The sequence below is a fragment of the Myotis yumanensis genome, unplaced genomic scaffold (assembly GCF_028538775.1).
Source record: "Myotis yumanensis isolate MYYU_CA2020_CCGP unplaced genomic scaffold, mMyoYum1.0.hap1 SCAF_3, whole genome shotgun sequence".
NCBI lineage: Eukaryota > Metazoa > Chordata > Mammalia > Chiroptera > Vespertilionidae > Myotis > Myotis yumanensis.
In genome coordinates, this window is record NW_027223754.1 from 109,961,566 (window position 1) to 109,980,669 (window position 19,104).

At 45.4% G+C, this 19,104-nt stretch overlaps 1 pseudogene; it reads left to right on the forward strand.

The window, feature by feature from the left end:
* The first annotated feature begins 12,693 nt into the window (after positions 1 to 12,693).
* LOC139006287 (actin-related protein 5 pseudogene) lies at positions 12,694 to 16,393 on the forward strand (annotated as a pseudogene).
* Positions 16,394 to 19,104: the final 2,711 nt, after the last annotated feature.

The window sequence follows — 19,104 nt, forward strand, 5'->3', positions numbered from 1 at the left end:
CATGCTTGTAACTAAATAATTTTGTAATGTCTCAAATATTTAAAATCTTAAAATATAAATTCATATAATAGTTATTTAAAATGTATTACAGTTTTTAATATAATAGCACATTTTAATGTCATCTATAGTCAATTTTGTATAAAGAGTTTCATGTTATAAGCATAATGACACCAAAAAGGTAAGTTTCCAGGTTGTCTGTTCACCATCCTCAGATCTTCTCCCAGTTACAGAAAAGCTCTGTCACTAGAAAGCTTGGCAGGGAAAGGAGAAAGAAGATGATTTGTGCCCAACCGCCTGCTGACCACAACAGGTTTTTTACACACTCACAGTGTGGTGTGCAGATTGGGTTTGTAGCTTGGAGGATGCCGGGCTGGGTTCACAGGACCAATGTGGCTCCTAGAATCCTGGGAACTGACACTTTAAAACGATATTCATGCTAAAGGTTGGCTGAGGCATGAGAAAAATTCTATCAGATGTCTTTTCTGCAAGATTGTCTTTCTGTGTGTTTGTATGTAATCAAAGCTAATCTTAGAAACTCCTTTTTACTCCTTGGTACCCACTTTCATGGGAAATAAAACCAACGGCTCAGCTGTCCCTTTGTGGGTGTCCCTCAGGCACTCTCCCCAAGACAGCAGTGCCAGCCCTGTCCTTAGTCCAAGGCCTTCAAGGCATTCTAAACATCAATAATTATGAGTATTTCTATGGAAAACCACACATTTTTAAAATTAATTTAAAAGAACCAAAACCAGCCAACTTTCATCCAGGTGATAGAAGAACAGTAAGAAGTAGCCCCTGCCTTCCAAGGTGCTCTGCACACAGCCTGTTAAAACACACATGGATTTTAAATAGGTGTGTTCACACTTACAAGCCATGAAGACTATTACTTTCAAGGTCTTAAAGACTGGGCCAGATAATTATAGAGGACTTCTGACCATTTTTAAGGACTTAAAAAGAGATCTGGCCACAGGCCTAAAAATTAGAGCTTGAACTCTGAAAACAGTAATCCTAAATATATATTTCAAATCACTAATTTAAAAAGGAAAAGCTATGTTGTTTGTTTTTAAAGATTCCACCAAAGGACTCTATCAGGTTAGCTGTGTCGAGCCTGGGGCCTCATGCAGGCCAGCCCTCCAGAGGCCTCCAGCACAGCTGAGCATTGTGAGTTTAGGATATGGGTAAGGCCCCACTGCTAATTCTGTCTTGTACAAGGTATATTAATAATGGGAATTGTGATCTCAAACAACTCTTCTGTACATGTGCAACTGTCAAAAGGTGGATCACGATTGTTATGAGTGGATCAGGGACAACTCAGAGGACAAATGTATTCTCCAGGGTGGCCTGGGCCTGAGTTGCCAGTCATTGCTATCACTGACCTAATGGTCAACTGCAGACTAGCAGGTACTGTGCGAGAGGGTCTACCATGGATAGAGCAACTCCATCATTTCTCCAGACTTCAGTTTCCTAAGGTTAATGGCAATCAGGTAAGATAATTTGTGCAGAATCCCTCTACGTAGAAAATTGTTGAGTAAAAAATTGCCATCTATTCATTAGTTCCCAAGTTGGAAAGATGTTGGATGGCATTTCAGATAGGAATGACTCAAGCAAAACTTGATACACTGGGAGCTTGAAAAAAATGCACACTTACATCAAGCCTGAAATACAAGAGAGAAGACACTAGCCACATAGACGGGAGAGGAATAATTGAATGCCCATGTAACAGCGAAAAAGCTCAGGTGGTGACAGCTATAACACTCTGAAATTACAGAAATATCAGTAGGATACTACAGAAAGCTTTGGTTCACCTAGTTACGTACCTTCCATACACAGTACCAAAAGCTTTTTCTCTCAACCCTCCAGACGGGACTACTCCTACGGAATGGACCAGGGAGACAAGCTCAGGCAGAGACCAGCATGCTCAAAGGTCAATCGCAGATGTTGCTGTCACACGACGGGTGTCGACTGGACTTCTAGAATTTCCCTAGTGCATTTCTCGTTCCTGCAGCTTGCAACTGGCATCATAGGGACTCCTCGTCTTCCCTGTGCTGATGGGGTTAAGGAAGTCTTCCCTAACTGTGAGATGCCTGCCCCTCCATTCCTACACAGCTCTAATTACTCATTTGCTCAACCAATATCTATTGAGTACAACTGAATGCCAGCAACTAGTAGGCACCAGAACTGTAACAAAGCAAAACGTTGGTCTTCGTGTTGAAGGAGGTAGACTATACAGGCACACCCTTAGGTTAGATATGCTGCAGACGTGCAATGGAGAAAAACAAACCAGCAGAAGGGAACTAGGATTTTCCAGGGGCAATGGCAGTTGCTATTTACTATTGGGTGCTTAGGGAGGGCCGTTCTGCCAAAAGCCCTGACGGAAACGAGGAAGCAGAACAAATGGTGTCTTAGGGAAAGTTGTACAGTGAGAGAGAAAGGCCAGACACCAGAGTCAAGGGGACAGCAAGAGGAATGAGGCTAAAGAAGGGCAGGCAGTGCAGATGGACTCATGATAGCTGTGTTCAAATGTCCAGCACCTATTCTGCTTTCTGCTGGACCCAAGTATGTCTCTTTTAAATAGCTGGGAAAAGATCAAGTTCTGACACAGCATTAATACTAACGTAGTCTGAGCTTGAGTTAGCTTTCTAACAGCCTCATCACCTTTCCTCATTTTCAATTAAAAGGCCACCAATGTGATTATGTAATGATAGAATTGATATATAAACATTTTTGTGCTAAAAAGTAAATACAGAAGCATATAAAGTCAAAACTGGAAGTCCCATTTCTTGCCCCTATTCTAAAGTATCAGCATGAACACCCCAGTGTCTATCCTTCCAGTCTTTTCTATGCCATCACAGGTACTTACATGCCCTCATACAGAACCATTTTGGTTTTCATTCTTACATAATTCTTTTCTGTGGTAGCTTCTCATTTAATAATATGCCTTTGAGATATTTCCTGGTCGATATGTATACCTCTAACTTGCTCTTTTTAGAAAATTTATAGTATTCCATAGAATGACTGAGCCATAAGCTATGTAACCATCCCCTTGTTAGTGAACAGTTACATTGTCTCCAATTTTCAGAATTCTCTCCTCCGCTTCTCTTCCTATAAAATCAGATTTTCCCTTTGTCCTGCATGTTGCATGACATTTTCCAATCTATTAAGGGCTTTATATTTCCTGTTGAATTTCATTGCTGATTTGGGCTCATCTGTCTAGCCCACCCAGATCTTTCTGTGCTCCATATTCAGTCCATTAGTAATTCCTTCCAACTTTATGTCATCAGTCAGTTGAAATAGCCTGCTTTCTCTACAATCACTGAAGCCAATAAAAATGTTGACAACAGAATGCCACCAAGGATTGCTTTGAGCTTAACATCCATGCATTTACCAACATGATGTGAGTTGAAATGCTGAAGATAAATGCACTTCTACACTTCGCTGCATCTGGTTCACAAGTTTTCAATACAGACTAGGAGTCCATACTGGAATACTCTGTGATGGGGAGCTGCTTGCTGCTGCCACCTGCTGTCAGCAAGGGTCACTGCAGGACGCTGGGCTCCCTCAGGATGGCAGGGCCCAGCCAGCACCAGCCTCCTTAGGGCCCTCCTGAGCCTGCACTGGCACACCCTCCCTCCACAAAACCTCACCGCTCCATTGCTCTGGAGTTTGTGTTTCCAAATGTAGCTATCCAGCTATTGTTGCTTTGTTAGGGTAACCATGAAAATGGAAAACAAAAACACATAAACATACACTATTTCCTCTCATAAGTTAATAAGCAATATTAGCAAACTGTAATCTCATGGTTACAGTGAGGGCCTTGTCACCAGGTTCCAAGGTAGGTTTTTTCTCGGGTTTCTATAAGCATTCTGTCACCTGGATTTTGGAATCTCACCATCTAGGCCTGTAAATGCCACAGTCCGATGATTTCTTGGTCATCACTCATCTGTGTGTCAGGGGAGATGACTTAAAGCATGAATTTTCCCTGCTTTTTCCAAAAGAGAGAGATCTCAATGTGAACAGATATTTGCAAACCCCTGTTCACAACATTATTAGTCACAATGGCTAAACCTGTAAACAACCTAAGTTGTCCATTGATGGATGATGGGATAAACAAAATGTGGTCTATATATACAACAGCATATTATTCAGCCTTAAAATGGAAGGAAATTCTGTCACATGCTACAACATAGATGAGCCTCGGTGAAATAAGCTGGTCACAAAAGGACAGATATTGTATGGTTCCATATCTATATGGCACCCCGAGCAGTCCAATTTATGGAGACAGAAAGTTGATAGTGGGTGCCAGGGACTGGGATATAGAAGATGGAGAATTAGTGTTTAATGGCTACAGTTTCAGCTTGGGAAGATATAAAGTTCTGGAAATGGATGGTGGTGATGATGCACAATAATGTGAATGTACTTAAGAATGTACACTTGTCACCAAGAAGCAAAGAGAGAGGACCCAAATAAACCAAATCAGAAACGATAGAGGCGAAATAACAACAGACCCCACAGAAATACAAATGATTGTTAAACAATACTACGGACAACTCTACTCCAACAAACTAGACAACCTGAAGGAAATGGACAAATTCCTAGAAAAATACAACATTCCAGCACTCAATCAGGAAGAATCTAAAAATCTCAATAGGCCAATAACTATGGAAGAAATTGAAGCAGTCATCAAAAAGCTTCCAGCAAACAAAAGCCCAGGGCCAGACGGCTTCTCAGGGGAGTTTTACCAAACTTTCAAGGAAGAACTAAAACCTATCCTCCTCAGACTACTACAAAAAATTCAAGAGGAAGGAACACTTCCAAGCACATTCTATGAAGCCAGCATCACCCTAATACCAAAACCAGGTAAAGACAACACAATGAAAGAGAATTACAGGCCAATATCCCCCATGAACATAGATGCCAAAATCCTCAATAAAATCTTAGCAAATCGGATCCAGCACTACATCAGAAGAATCATACACAATGACCAAGTAGGATTTATCCCAGGGATGCAAGGATGGTACAACATCCGTAAATCAATAAACGTGATACATCACATAAACAAATTGAAAGAAAAAAACCACATGGTCATATCAATTGATGCAGAAAAAGCATTCGACAAAATCCAACACCCATTTTTGATAAAAACTCTCAGCAAAGTGGGAATTGAAGGATCATACCTCAACATAATAAAAGCCATATATGACAGGCCCACAGCCAACATCATACTCAATGGACAAAAACTAACACCATTTCCCCTAAGAACAGGAACAAGACAGGGATACCCACTCTCACCACTCCTGTTCAACATAGTCCTGGAAGTATTAGCCATTGCAATTAGACAAGAAGAAGAAATAAAAGGCATCCAAATTGGAAAAGAAGAAGTAAAATTGTCCTTATTTGTGGACAACATGATATTATACATACAAAACCCTAGAGACTCCTTTAAAAAACTACTAGACTTAATACATGAATTTGGCAATGTAGCAGGATACAAAATTAACCCCAAGAAATCTGAGGCATTTCTATACACCAATAGTGAACTTTCAGAAAGAGAGATTATAAAAACAATCCCATTTACCATCGCACTAAAAAAATTAATATACCTAGGAATAAACTTAACTAAAGAGGTAAAGGACCTCTACTCAGAAAACTACAGGACGTTGAAAAAAGAGATAGAGGAAGACATAAACAGCTGGAAGAACATACCATGTTCTTGGATTGGTAGAATCAACATCATCAAAATGTCCATACTACCCAAAGCAACCTATAAATTCAACGCACTTCCCATTAAAATACCAACGGCATACTTCACAGATCTAGAACGAACTCTCCAAAAATTCATCTGGAATAAAAAAAGACCCCGAATAGCTGCAGCGATCCTGAGAAAGAACAAAGTAGGTGGGATCTCAATGCCAGATATCAAGCTGTATTACAAAGCCACTGTTCTCAAAACTGCCTGGTACTGGCACAAGAACAGACATATAGATCAGTGGAATAGAATAGAGAGTCCAGAAATTAGCCCAAACCAATATGCTCAATTAATATTTGACAAAGGAGGCAAAAACATACAATGGAGCCAAGATAGTCTCTTCAATAAATGGTGTTGGGAAAATTGGACAGATATATGCAAGAAAATGAAAGTAGACCACCAAATTACACCATACACAAGAATAAACTCAAAATGGATAAAGGACTTAAATGTACGACTGGAAACCATAAAAATTCTAGAAGAATCCAAAGGCAACAAAATCTCAGACATATGCCAAAGCAATTTCTTCACTGATACAGCTCTTAGGGTAGTTGAAACTAAAGATAAAATGAACAAATGGGACTACATCAAAATAAAAATCTTCTGCACAGCAAAAGAAACCATCAACAAAACAACAAGAAAACCCACTGCATGGGAAAATATATTTGCCAACGTCACATCTGAAAAGGGCCTAACCTCCAAAATTTATAGGGAACTCACACAACTTAACAAAAAGAAGATAAACAATCCAATCAAAAAATGGGCAAAGGATCTAAATAGACACCTTTCAAAAGAGGACATTCAGAAAGCCAAGAGACATATGAAAACATGCTCAAAGTCACTAATCACCAGAGATGCAAATCAAAACAACAATGAGGTACCATCTCACACCTGTCAGACTGGCTATCATCAACAAATCAACAAACGACAAGTGCTGGAGAGGATGTGGAGAAAAAGGAACACTTGTGCACTGCTGGTGGGAATGCAGACTGGTGCAGCCACTATGGAAGACAGTATGGAGTTTCCTCAAAAAACTGGAAATGGAACTCCCATTTGACCCTGTGATCCCACTTCTAGGAATATATCCCAAGAAACCAAAAACACCAATCAGAAAGGATATGTGCACCCATATGTTCATAGCAGCACAATTCACCATAGCTAAGATCTGGAAACAGCCTAAGTGCCCATCAGTAGATGAATGGATAGAAAACTGTGGTACATCTACACGATGGAATATTATGCTGCTGTAAAAAAGAAGGAACTCTTACCATTTGCAACAGCATGGATGGAACTGGAGAGCATTATGCTAAGTGAAACAAGCCAGTCAATGAAGGAAAAATACCACATGATCTCATTCTTTCATGGATAATTAAAACCATTACAAACTTTTGAACAATAATAAATACAGTGGCAGAGCTGCCTCAAACCGATTGTCGGGCTTCAGTGGTAAGGCCAGGGAGGGTTGGGGGACAGGAGGGAGGGGAGTAAGAGATCAACCGAAGGACTTGTATGCATCCATATAACCATAACTAATGGACATAAGACACTGGGGGGTAAGGGAGGGCAGGGGATTGTCAAGGGTGGGGGGGAAAAAAGGACACATATGTAATACCCTTTGTAATACTTTTAGCAAAAAATAAAAATTAAAAAAAAAGAATGTACACTTGAATTTAATTAATATGATACATTTTCTGTTATGTATAGCTTACCATAATTTTATAGTGGGGAAAAAAAGATAGATTTCTTTTCTCAACATTGAAAGACACTGACTGATCACAAACATGTTAAAAAGTATTCTGGACTCAAGCACACATCAAACACTGTTAATGTCTCTATCCTATTTTATTAGAACTATAATGCACCAAAATAAATCCCTAAGCTTATACATCTCTAATCTATAATAATAAAAGTATAATATGCTAATTAGACCGGACAGCCGAACGACCTTCTGGGCGTCCTTCCAGATGACCTTTCAGACAAAGTCTTCAGACAAAGCCAGGGCTGTGAGGGCCGAGGCAAGCTGCTGCAGCTGAGCCCTTTGCATGAATTTCATACATCGGGCCTCTAGTATTGACCATAAACATTAAACTAATCAGACAAGTCTGAGCACACAGATGTCTTTCCCTGCCCTGTGAAAAAGAGTCATGTTCAAGTCTGGTCAAGTCATTGAAGGAAGAAGTAGCAGAAAATCACTGCCTCAATCTGGTGGCACATTTGAAGTGAACTTTCCTAATTTCAAAAATATTTAGAATGCTCTCTGTAGCCCATATCAAGTAGGAAAAAGAAAAAAAGGACACACACTTCTCTGTGTAGTCCAAAACCATGATACACCCTGTACAATACCCTACATCCACCTAGTGCAACCTCGGATCACCCAGGTGACAGCCCCAGCAGTGGACAGGGACTCTGGGGCCAGGATGAAGGCCAGGTCTTCCTGGAACACAAGACCCATTTGAAGACAGGAAGTGGTGGCAGCTGGCAGTCGGCATGTATATGAAGCACTTTCCAGCTGAGTGAGGCCCAAGGGTCAGGAGGAGGCTGGTTCTTTGTTCTAGTAGCCAAGACCGGGAGGAAGTTTCCCATAGGACCCACTCTCCCCTGGACTCCCTTTCTGGAGTGCTGTGGCTCCCTTCTTCCCTGCTGGTCCCTCTCCCTCCCCTCCTCCTTCAAGTCCTCTTCCTCAACTGGATAGGATACCTCCCCTGCTGCCAACTCTCAGGTTTGCTGAGAAAATTCATAATTTCCTGAGCTGACTTCATGTGGCACAAACTACTCCCTGAGGAATGAATAGTCCAGTCTAATTCATGAGCATTAGGACTCTTAAGATAAGAGATCCCAAAGCATGTTTTGTCTTAAAAACAAAAGCAAAAACCATGAAAAACAATTCAGACCTATTTTCACAGGAGAGCTCCACCTTCAGAATGTGGGATGACAATCCCAGGGGCCCAGGACAGCATTGGTTCTGACTCTGAGCCCTTTTAAAATTGATAGTGCGATCTAAGCAGAGGGTGTATTTAAAGTCTGGGTTGGATAAAAGGATACTTAGATCTTCTGTCATTAACTATGTCATTAAGGATGCCACCGCCCAGACTGGTATAATCCCTTAGGAAGACTGTGGAGGTTATTCTCAAGCAGCAATTTCAAGATATATTATCAACATCAATACTAATCTACTCGTTGTAAGCTTCTTTATCACTTCTGCCCAGCACCTTTACCTCTGAGAATTCAGGTAAGTCTTACCCAACCCTTTGAGTTTGCTGGAATTATTTCAGATTCACAGATAAAGAAATTAAGTTCGAGCAATTAAGTGACTTCCCCCACAGTTATACAACTTATAAGAAAAACCAACATTGCATAACTTTGTAAGTAGTCAAACTGATTTAAAAAGATATCGGTATGAGACAGCACTTGGCAGAGTAGCTGGCACAGAGGTGACCTCCGTAGATTCATTATCCCTTCTCCAGCACATCCTGTCATCTTTAAGTGATCACCCTGGCTAGTGTTGCTCAATGGTTAGAGTGTTGGCTCATGGACCAAAGGGTCATAGGTTCTATTCCAGATCAAAGGCACGGTACCTCATCGTTGCAGCCTTGATCCCCACCCCACCCCTACCCCTGGCCCCGGGGCATGTGTGGGAGGCAACCAATCGATGAGTCTCTGTTATATTGAACCTCCCCTTGAGGATTAAAATCCAAAAAAACAAAGTAGGAGTGATCTTCCCCCACATCACAGATGAGCAAACTAGGCTTCAAAGACCCAGAGGGCTTGTCCAAAGTAATACAACTAACAAGTGGCCAAATCAGGGTTCAAAAGACCTGGACTTTATTGTGACCTTGAAATGATAATTCGGTTTGAATATATGCCTAAGAGAGCTTTCATGTAACTGGTCAATTATTTTAAACTTCCCTAGTATTTCAACAACTGACTCATGATGTAAGTACATTCTCTGTTTTTGGAAACACTGTAGGACCAGTGACTTTAACTAGAGCTCGTTTGAGAGGGAAGTATTTTCCAAAAAGCTCCCTGCTGCAGGGTCAAAACTACATGTGTTTGAATGCGAAATACTTATGCCAACACAAATAGAAGGACGATGACCTACCATGGCACAGGCGCTCACCTCCTGCTGTCTGGAGGAGGCAGCCACGGGGACAGAGCAAGACAGGGATGGGTCCTGTGTTCTGAGCTCTACAAAGAGGGGACTGAGCTGTGCTCCTTAAATCCCCCTGGCGCTTGGGGTTGCCCTAATTTCTGATCTCAGGCTGGTGATTCACCTCGTGGACTGGAGGCCTTAATTAATGGAGATTCGGGGTGTTGTAGGAAGTGGTGGTGACTCAGCAAGCATTTTTCCTTTGCCTGAGTCAGTCCAAATCACAGCCAATACGGGGTAGGACAGGCTTGTAAAAAGGGCGTGGGGCCTCATCCTCAACCACCAGTGAAGAAGCAGACGAGTCCTCAGTGAAGAAGAAATGACATGTTGGTGCCTGAACTCGGCGTAGGAGTGATTGGGGAAGCTAAGATGACGGTGCCGGGCCCTGAGCAGATGGCAGGCATAAGACGCTCCAGTCCCTGCTGACGTAGACCAGCCACTAGGCCCTGACCTGCAGGCTGGACAAGACAACCAGGGTCCAGGCCACGTGGAGCTCAGTCAGAAATAGGCCTGGCCAGAGGCCATGAGACTCCCTGGGAAACCGGAACCTCTTGTCAACCACATTTTGGCTGCGGCCTCAGGAGGCAGCAGAGCACCCCTGGGACCACGGCCAAGCAGTCAGAGAATGTGAGATGCAGGCGTCTCCAATCCTAAGTTCTGGAAAGAGGTTTCCCTTTTCCGTTCTGCTGCTCAAACCCCTACTGAGCATTACCAGGTGCCAATTCTCCATGAAATGCCCGAGACCAAGGTGAGGAAGACAACGGTGCTGCTGGAAAAAGCTTACATTCAGATAAAAAGTGAGACAGCAACTATAATGCAGTGGAAGACACTCCACCTGGGCCTCAGCCCTGTACTCATATTCCCACAAGAGTGCTCCTGGCTAAGTGGGATTTCAAGGTGCTCCTCCTCCTTCCTCCCCTCCCTCCCTGTTGCTCCTCTCCTCTCCTCTCCTTCATTCACCCCTTTCCATGAGAGGACAGACCTCACTCGTCCATGAGTTTGGGAGATGGATTTGGCCCATGAGGCTCAGCGCCCTCTGGTCCCTCCCATGTGGTTCTGGCCTGCTCTGGGCTGTGGGGTCTGCTGGCTGGGCAGGCTGTGCCCCTGCAGAAGATGCCAGCAGTCAACGAGTAGGCGGCTAATCCATCAATTTTGGAAAGAGGTATCAAAAGCCACTTTAGCTTTGGCCAGTTTGGCTATGTGGATAGAGCATCAGCCCTCGGACTCTAGGGTCCCAGGTTCAATTCCGGTCAAGGGCACATACCTCATTTGCAGGCTCAATCCCTGGCCCTATTCAGGGTCCATATGGGAGGCAACCAATCGATGTGTTTCTCTCACATTGATGTTTTTCTCTGTGTGTCTCTCCCTCTCCTTTTCACTCTCTCTTAAAAAAAAATCAATGGAAAAATATCCTCAGGTGATGACTGAGAGAGAGAGAGAGAGAGAGAGAAAGAGAGAGAGAGAGAGAGAGAGAAAGAGAGAGAGAGAGAGAGAGGCTACTTTATCCTGCCTCTATAAAGCTGACATTTCATTCCTGTCTGTCCTGTGTCTTATTTCTCATTTTGTTCTGAACTTGGGAGGGAGCTCAGGGGGTGCCCCACGGAGCCCTACCAGAGACCTGTGGCTAAGTGGCAGTTTGTGAAAGCCCAGAGCCTGGCCTCCCTTCCACTCAGCGCTGAGTGTCTGTAGGGTCTATATCCACAGAACAAAGGAAGGAGCGGTGCACTCTGCCTTGGGTGGCTGGGGTGAAGACATTCCACCGAAGCCTGGAGCGGCTGGCAGGAAGAATAGACCCTCACCAGGCAGAGGAGGAGCAGTGAGGCGTGCTGGGCAGGTTGACAGCCTAAGCTGAGAGTGGCCCTCCCTGGGTGCCGTGTGAGGACCTCCTGGAACTTGGTGCCAGCCAGGCCTCCTCATGGTTCCTCCCTTCATGGGACCAGACCCCCAAGTCTCCCTCAAAGACCCTCTTACTTCCCACACCCTTGCCCAGAACCGTGCTCTATAGCTGAAGTCTACAGCCACCCTCTTCTGTCACCCACTATGGCCATGAAGGACGCTCTTGGTTTTCCTCGTTTCCTCACCCACCTCATGTCCCATCATTTCTGGAAGACTCTGATGCTTCCTGTCCGTCCGATGGGTTGGATGCTCTCCCCGTCGTCACAGACAGTATGACCTCTGCCTGCCCTCATGGGTCACGGTCACACAGCGAACGTCACAGCACTGCTCGCTCCCTCCGATGCAGCCCAGCAGCTCCTCTCTGCTCAGAACTTGCCCTGTTCAGGGAGTTCCTGACCAGAGAGACTTGGAGACACAGGCTGCTTTCTTTCAACCCTCACAGCAACAAATAGGTCCATTTTCTGAGTCATCGAGAGAAGCTGAGCTTCTAAGAGACAGAATCAAGCCCAGAGAGTTTCAGGAAACTCCTTTTATTCCCTAACTCAGATATGCAGCACCCGGAAGAGTCAAGTTCACAGAGACAGAAGGTGTCAGGGTGGCTGCCAGGGACTGGGGGCACGGGAGTCGGGAGGTGACCCTCCTGGTTTCTCAGCCCTTTAGCGGCCATCATCTCCGAGGGCCCCAGAGCCACCTCCACAACCCACTCTGGAGGCTGGACGGTAAGGACCAGTCCCGGCCAAGTACTGGGGACACTGTCCGGTCAGTGGTGTCCCCTTCTCTGGCTCACCCTGACAGGCTGACACTGTCACCATCTGCATCTCTCTGATGGAGACATTCCACCTGTGAGGTTTGCGGCTCTTGTCAGCACCTGAGAAAAAGCCTGAGACCTGCTCCATCCCTTGTGATTATGGACACAAGGCCCCCTGGGAAGGCAAGGGCCTACTCTGGCCATGTCAGCCTCTTCCAACAGCACAGCACCATGGGCACCATCCTCAAATGCCAATGTCCCCAAAGGCCAAGAGCTCTCGGTCCACTCGACTTCACTGTTGCCACTCACTTAGATCTCCTCACCCCCTCGGCGCCTCCCAGCCTCCCTGCCCGCACTCCTCCCAGCTTCACCCCTTCCCATCCAGACCTCATGGCCACACCTGAACCCCTGGCCTCACTGGCCTTCGGGCAGACCTCACATGCAATCCTGGTGCTGGTTAACTCTCCTCACCTGGTCCTGACAGGGAAAAGCGCCTAACTGTGCTTGTCACCTACAGTCCAACCTGGGACTGACAGTCTGTTCTGTCATCCAAGGCCTTGGACATCTGGGCCCAGTCCACACTGCCAAACTCGCCTTTTATTGCTTCCCTAGTGAAGTCCTTCACACAGGCCAAATGGTCTCTTCCTGGACCCAAGCACATGTCCCATTATCTTTTTTAAAATTGTGGTAAAATACACATGACATAAAATTTACCATTTTTAAGTGCGTGGTTCAGAGGTATCATATACATTCATATTGTTGTGCTACCAATCACCTCCATCCATCTTTTCATCTTGCAAAACTGAAACCGTCATCATTAAACACTGACTTTCTGTCCACTCTCCCCCAGCCCCTGGTAACCACCATTATACATTAAAAGAAATGTCTCTAGTCAGGCCAGTGTTGCTCAGTGGTTGAGCCTTGATCTATGAAAGAGGAGGTCACGGTTCCATTCCTAGTCCGGGTTGTGGGCTCAGTCCCCAGTAAGGGGTGTGCAGGAGGCAGCCGGTCAATGATTCTCTCTCACCATTGATGTTTCTACCTCTCTCTCCCTCTCCCTTCTTCTCTGAAAGCAATAAAATATATTTTTTTAAAAATATGAGAGTTTATTCAAGACATTCATCCAGGTATGGTTGATTGCCAAGATGTTGGCTCTCTCCTAAGAAAATCTGAAGAAATATTAAAATACTAGCAATAATGCTATGTAGTAAATACAAACATTGTTACTTTCAGTGGGGCAGGCTCCCGAGTGATGTGAAGGCAAGGTTCGTCAATGCCCTGGGAAAACACTGGTCTGGTGTAGAATTTAAATATGTGACACTGGCTGTAAACTTGTGACTTAACTGAGGCAGGACAGTTTTGTAAGGCAAAAGTGCCCTAAAGTCAAGACACTGAACTGTGTTGTTATGAAATTCAGCAGAAGATCACAGAGATGGAGGCTTTTACAACAAAATGGAATCTGGCTCCTAATATCTCAAGTGGCATGTAACTCGCCCCACCGTGTGCCTTAAGAAATGTGTACAGAACATTTACAATCATGTCAGAAGCTATGTAAGTTACTATGACTTTTATTTACTACCATTGTCTTCTTATGAGGTAGACTATGTTTCCAGTGTGTATCTGTGAATTAATACTTCATAATTCAGAACAAACAGATTGTAAATTCTTCCAGTGGACAGAGATTGGCACAGACTTCAGCACAATGATTTCTTGGAGGTGAGGTGAGACTTTCTCCTCTGCCCCAATACCTAGTGCGTGGCCTTGTCTGAGCAGATGTTCAATAACCAGTAGTTGAATTAACTTACAAAAGTACTGGTAAAAGATACGTATAACTCACAGAGTAACAACACTGCACTGCCGGTTCGTATAGCAAGTAGGTAATGGACAGTACTAGTAAACAGGCCTAGACTAGTAATTTTAAACTAAAAGGGGGAAAAAATCAAGCTGGTTGTTAGGCACCTTAAACTCGGGTGCTTAAAGAAGGACGCCAGGGCCACTCCAGATCCAGTGCTGGAGGCCGGCCCGGTGGCCCAAAGGCCACTGCCGGTGCCCCTGGTGCGGGACAACGGGTCCTTTCAGGTCCGTGCGGGCTGGGCTTGCCCTGGGCCGGATGCAGGCCCGGAGCGGCGCCTCCAGTTCCGCGCCCCGTGCGCTCGCGGGCAGGGCGGGGCGGGGCGGGGCGGGGCGGGGCGGGGCGGGGGCGGGGCGGGGCGGGGCGGGGCGGGGCCTGTCGGCACCGCGCTGGGCAGCCTGGAGCCCCTGCGCTAGATGCTGCACTCGCCCTTCGACCGCAACGTGCCGTCAACCTGGAGCTGCAGGAGCTGCTGTTTGACTACTGCTTCCAGCACCTGGGTGTCTCCTCACGGGGCTGTATTGATCATCCCATAGTTTAGACAGAAGCTGTGTGCAACCCACGGTATTCACGACAAATGATGCCTGAGCTCCTTTTTGGGTGCTACGGGATTCCCAAGGCTGCCTACGGAATAGACAGCCTGTTCAGCTTTACCACAATAAGCCAAAGACCTTGATTTCCAGTGGGCTCATCATTTCATCTGGATACCAGTGTACACATATGTTGCCCATCTTAGAAGGGAGGTTAGATGCTAAAATTTGCAAACGCATCAATCTGGGATGAAGCCAAGCAGCTGGCTACCTCCAGCGTCTCCTGCAGCGGAAGTATCCTGGGCACCTGGCAGCTATCACACTCAGCCGCATGGGGGAGATCCTGCATGAGCACAGCTCCATCGCTGAGGAATATGTGGAAAGATTGCAGAAATGGCGGTGCCCTGACTATTACGAAAACAGTGTGCACAAGATGCAGGACCCGTTTTTCACCAAACTCCTCGGCAGCACTCTGACCAATGAGGAGAAGCAGGAAAGGTGGCAGCAGCAGCTGCAACGGCTTCAGCGCCCGTTGGCAGGAGGAGAAGCTGCAGCTTGATCAGGAGCGGCCGGACAGACTGCAGTACGTGCAGGAACTTCTGGAGGATGGCCAAGTGGATCCGTTTCACAAAGCTCTCATGGAGCTAAACACGGACTCCCCAGAAGAGCTGCAGTCCTACATACACAAGCTCAGTTCGGTGGTGGAGCAAGCTAAGCAGACAATCCTCCAACCCGAAGTCACCCTCGAGGTGGCTGTGGTGGACAGCAAGCCTGAGACCCCTGACCTAGAGCCGCTGGATCCGTCCCTGGAAGACGTGAAAAACATCGGTGATTGTGAACCCTTGTTTTCAGAGGAAACGCCAGAAGTGGAGAAGCCGGTCGCGGATAACTTGGCCGCATATCACCAGCTGTTTGTTGTGATAGAAAGAATTTGGGCTCCAGAAATTACCCCAGGAGAAATCCATCTTGCAGCCCAATGTTCCCAATAGACTTGGACCAGACACGTCTAGCACAGTCACTGTCCTGTCACACTAGCTGACATGGCCCAAGATCCGAGAGGGGCCCCTCTCTTACATTCTGGACAGGTACCCAAAGGACGTTCAGGAGGTGCTGGTTAAGAACGTTTTTCCTCACCAGCGAGAACTTGATGTATCCTGGGCTGAGAGTTAGAATGGAGAAGGAACTGTTGGCGATGAGCCCCTTTCAGTCATCTTTTCAGGTTCAGCTTGCCTCTAACCCCTTGCTGGACACCTGGTATGGTCCTCGTGACTGGGCCTTGGACCACCTGGGTGATGATGCCATCTGGATCACCAGGAAAGAATATGAGGAGAAGAGAGGAGAGTACTTCAAGGAGCATTCTGTTTCCAACATCAACGTCCCCATCCACCTGCCAAAGCAGGCTTCATGCTCCTCAGAAGCCCAGGCGTCAGGCAAAGGCTCCGGGGCCAGTGGAGGCAGTGCTGGTGAGCAGGCATAACAGAGGGGCCCCTCTCGGATCTTGGGCCATGTTGGCTAGTGTGACAGGACAGTGACTGTGCTGTCTGGGCAAAACAGGTGCTGAGGTGTCTGGTCCAAGTCTACTGAGAACATTGGTCTGCAAGATGGATTTCTCCTGGGGAGAACATGAAGGGACACTGGGAGTTACCCTCTAAAACTTACCCTTCCTCTGGGGGCTTCTATAGTGAAAAAAATTCCAGTGACCTGGTGTCTTTGTTGAACCAAGATGAGCTGTAGCACCTGCTGCCTAGAGCAGTAAATGAAGTCAGTGGAGGACAGAAATGCCCTTATTTCTTACTGCATTTTAAAGCCATTTTGTTTTTAAAATGTTTAAAGTTTATATTGTCAGTGTAGATATTTTTCTACATTTATTCAGAACTTATGTGAATGCCCAGCAGTTGGAGATCTTCCACATACATGTAAAAAGATAATATTTATGTAATAAGAAGAGTTCTCCACAAAAACCTCAGGAGCTGTGAATATTTCCCTTTTCCTGTTACTTCTTCTTACAAATGAGAGAAAAGGGTTCAAAGAGGGTAATCAAGTTGTATAGTGTAAGTCTATTAGAGACCTGCTTGGTGCCCACTTCTGAATGGGCAGAAACGGGGTCTTGGTCCAGCTTTTGTTCAAACTTTTTTTGCTGGAAACTTTTCCACCACCTGAGACCTTCCTACAAATTTTTTAAATTTTTGTCCCTGTATGTTTTGGCTGCTTAACGTTTTCTGGCCTTTCTAAAGAAAGAAGTGGAATGGAGAAGGTTACTCCTATAGCCTTTTCAGTGTTGCCAGACCTCATTCCCTGCACCTTCGTAGCTTCCTTTTAGGTGGACAAATGACCCCTCTCTTTTACAGAGATTGCTTGGTGAGAGTTTTAACTCTCAAACACCCAGTAAATGAGCCCAGAAGGCCCCTGAGATGCTAGTGTCCTGTCTCAGGGTCTGTACGTTTCAGTCCCATGGAGCCTCTAACTCTGATGCCTCTGATGAGGCCACCTCAGCACCTGTTTTGCCCAGACAATTTACCAAGGGCAAGCAGCTGGATCTCCACTCTCAGGGGCCTAGAAACTGAAGACCAGGAGGGGGCAGTGGTGATTGTGGAGAATGAAGAAAACTTGGGCCGACCCAAGATCTCCCACATGTTGCCAGTAAGCCTCTGGCCGTCCATGCTTTGGCCCACAGACTAATGAGCTGGTGATAACCATGAGCTGCTAAGAAGGAGAGATGCGAAGAAGGCTATTGCAGCCTCCATGTGAGAGAGATTTTCCTATCACATTTCCAGGACTCAAACCCCAATGTGGGGCGTGCAGGAGGCAGCCCATCAGTGATTAATTGCTTTTGGGCCTGGAGTCTTCTCCCCATAGTCAGCAGTTTAAACAGCCTGAATAGCAGTGGTGAATGGTCAAGACGGCCATGGAGGTCAAGCTGCCCTGATGGGAAAGGTCCCTCAGTGGACAGGTAAGCCGGGGCACATCAGTCAAACAGGTATTAAGTTTGTCCTGCTTAGGGTTCATGTCAACTCAGGGAACTGAGGAGGAGGTCAGAGCAGCTCTCAAGGCTGGTGATCAGGGCTCCTTTCTCTGGCTAAAGTGTGATAGGGTATCCCCCTACTGCCCACTTATGCTGTCTCTGCCTCCTACCAGCACCTATGGAAATAAACCGTTTTGCCAAAGGAACAAATAAGGTAAAAATGTTTGAAAGGAAAAGTTAAAAGTAAAATAAGTGTTAAAATATGGGTAGAAAAGGCTAACCCAAAAAATGGAGAAACCAAATTGGTAAGCAAATACAGTATGCAAAGATTATTTTATGCCTATGAATAATGGACAGCGGTTCTCAATCTGTGGGTCGCGACCCCTTTGGCGGTCGAACGACCCTTTCACAGGGGTCGCCTAAGACCATCCTGCATATCAGATATTTACATTACGATTCATAACAGTAGCAACATTACAGTTATGAAGTAGCAACGAAAATAATTTTATGGTTCGATCGCAACATGAGGAGCTGTGTTTAAAAAGCCAGAAGGTTGAGAACCACTGGATTAAGTGAATAAGATGAAGTCTGTCATTTCTGAACTTTGTGGTTAAATCATCACAAGAAAATCAGAAAATGATAGGACAGTATTTTAAAAAATGTACACAGAGCCCAGCCAGCATGGGCATCGACATATGAACCAGGAGGTCATGGTTTGATTCCCTGGTCAGGGCGCATGCCCAGGTTGCAAGCTCAATCCCCAGGGCTGCGTGCAGGAGGCAGCCCTTCAACGATTCCTCTCTCCTTCTCCCTTTTTTCTGAACTCAATAAAAAAAAATTAAAGAAAAAGAAAAGCACCATTAAATTTTTCTCTTGCATGACCTCAGAGAAGATGACTGCATTTACTCTGGGCTGCCACATGTAGGAAAGACACAGGTATTAAACAAATATTTCTTGGACTTGCATTATGTTTACAAAGCACAGAGATTTATTCCCATTCAGTGTGGCCCTGAGAAGCAGTTCCAGAAATAACCACAAGAGAGCAAGCACATCATAGTGGTTGATAAAAGGGAGAAGAAAGGTAGAGAGGAGTAGTACCCCCAGCACCTGTTGGAGAGGCACCTGGCTCAGAGAGCAGAAAGGTGGCCACGTCTCTCTTCATTGAGTGCCTTTTCTTTTTTTCTTTTCTAGAGATCTTACTAGAATACAGAAATGGCACCTACAAT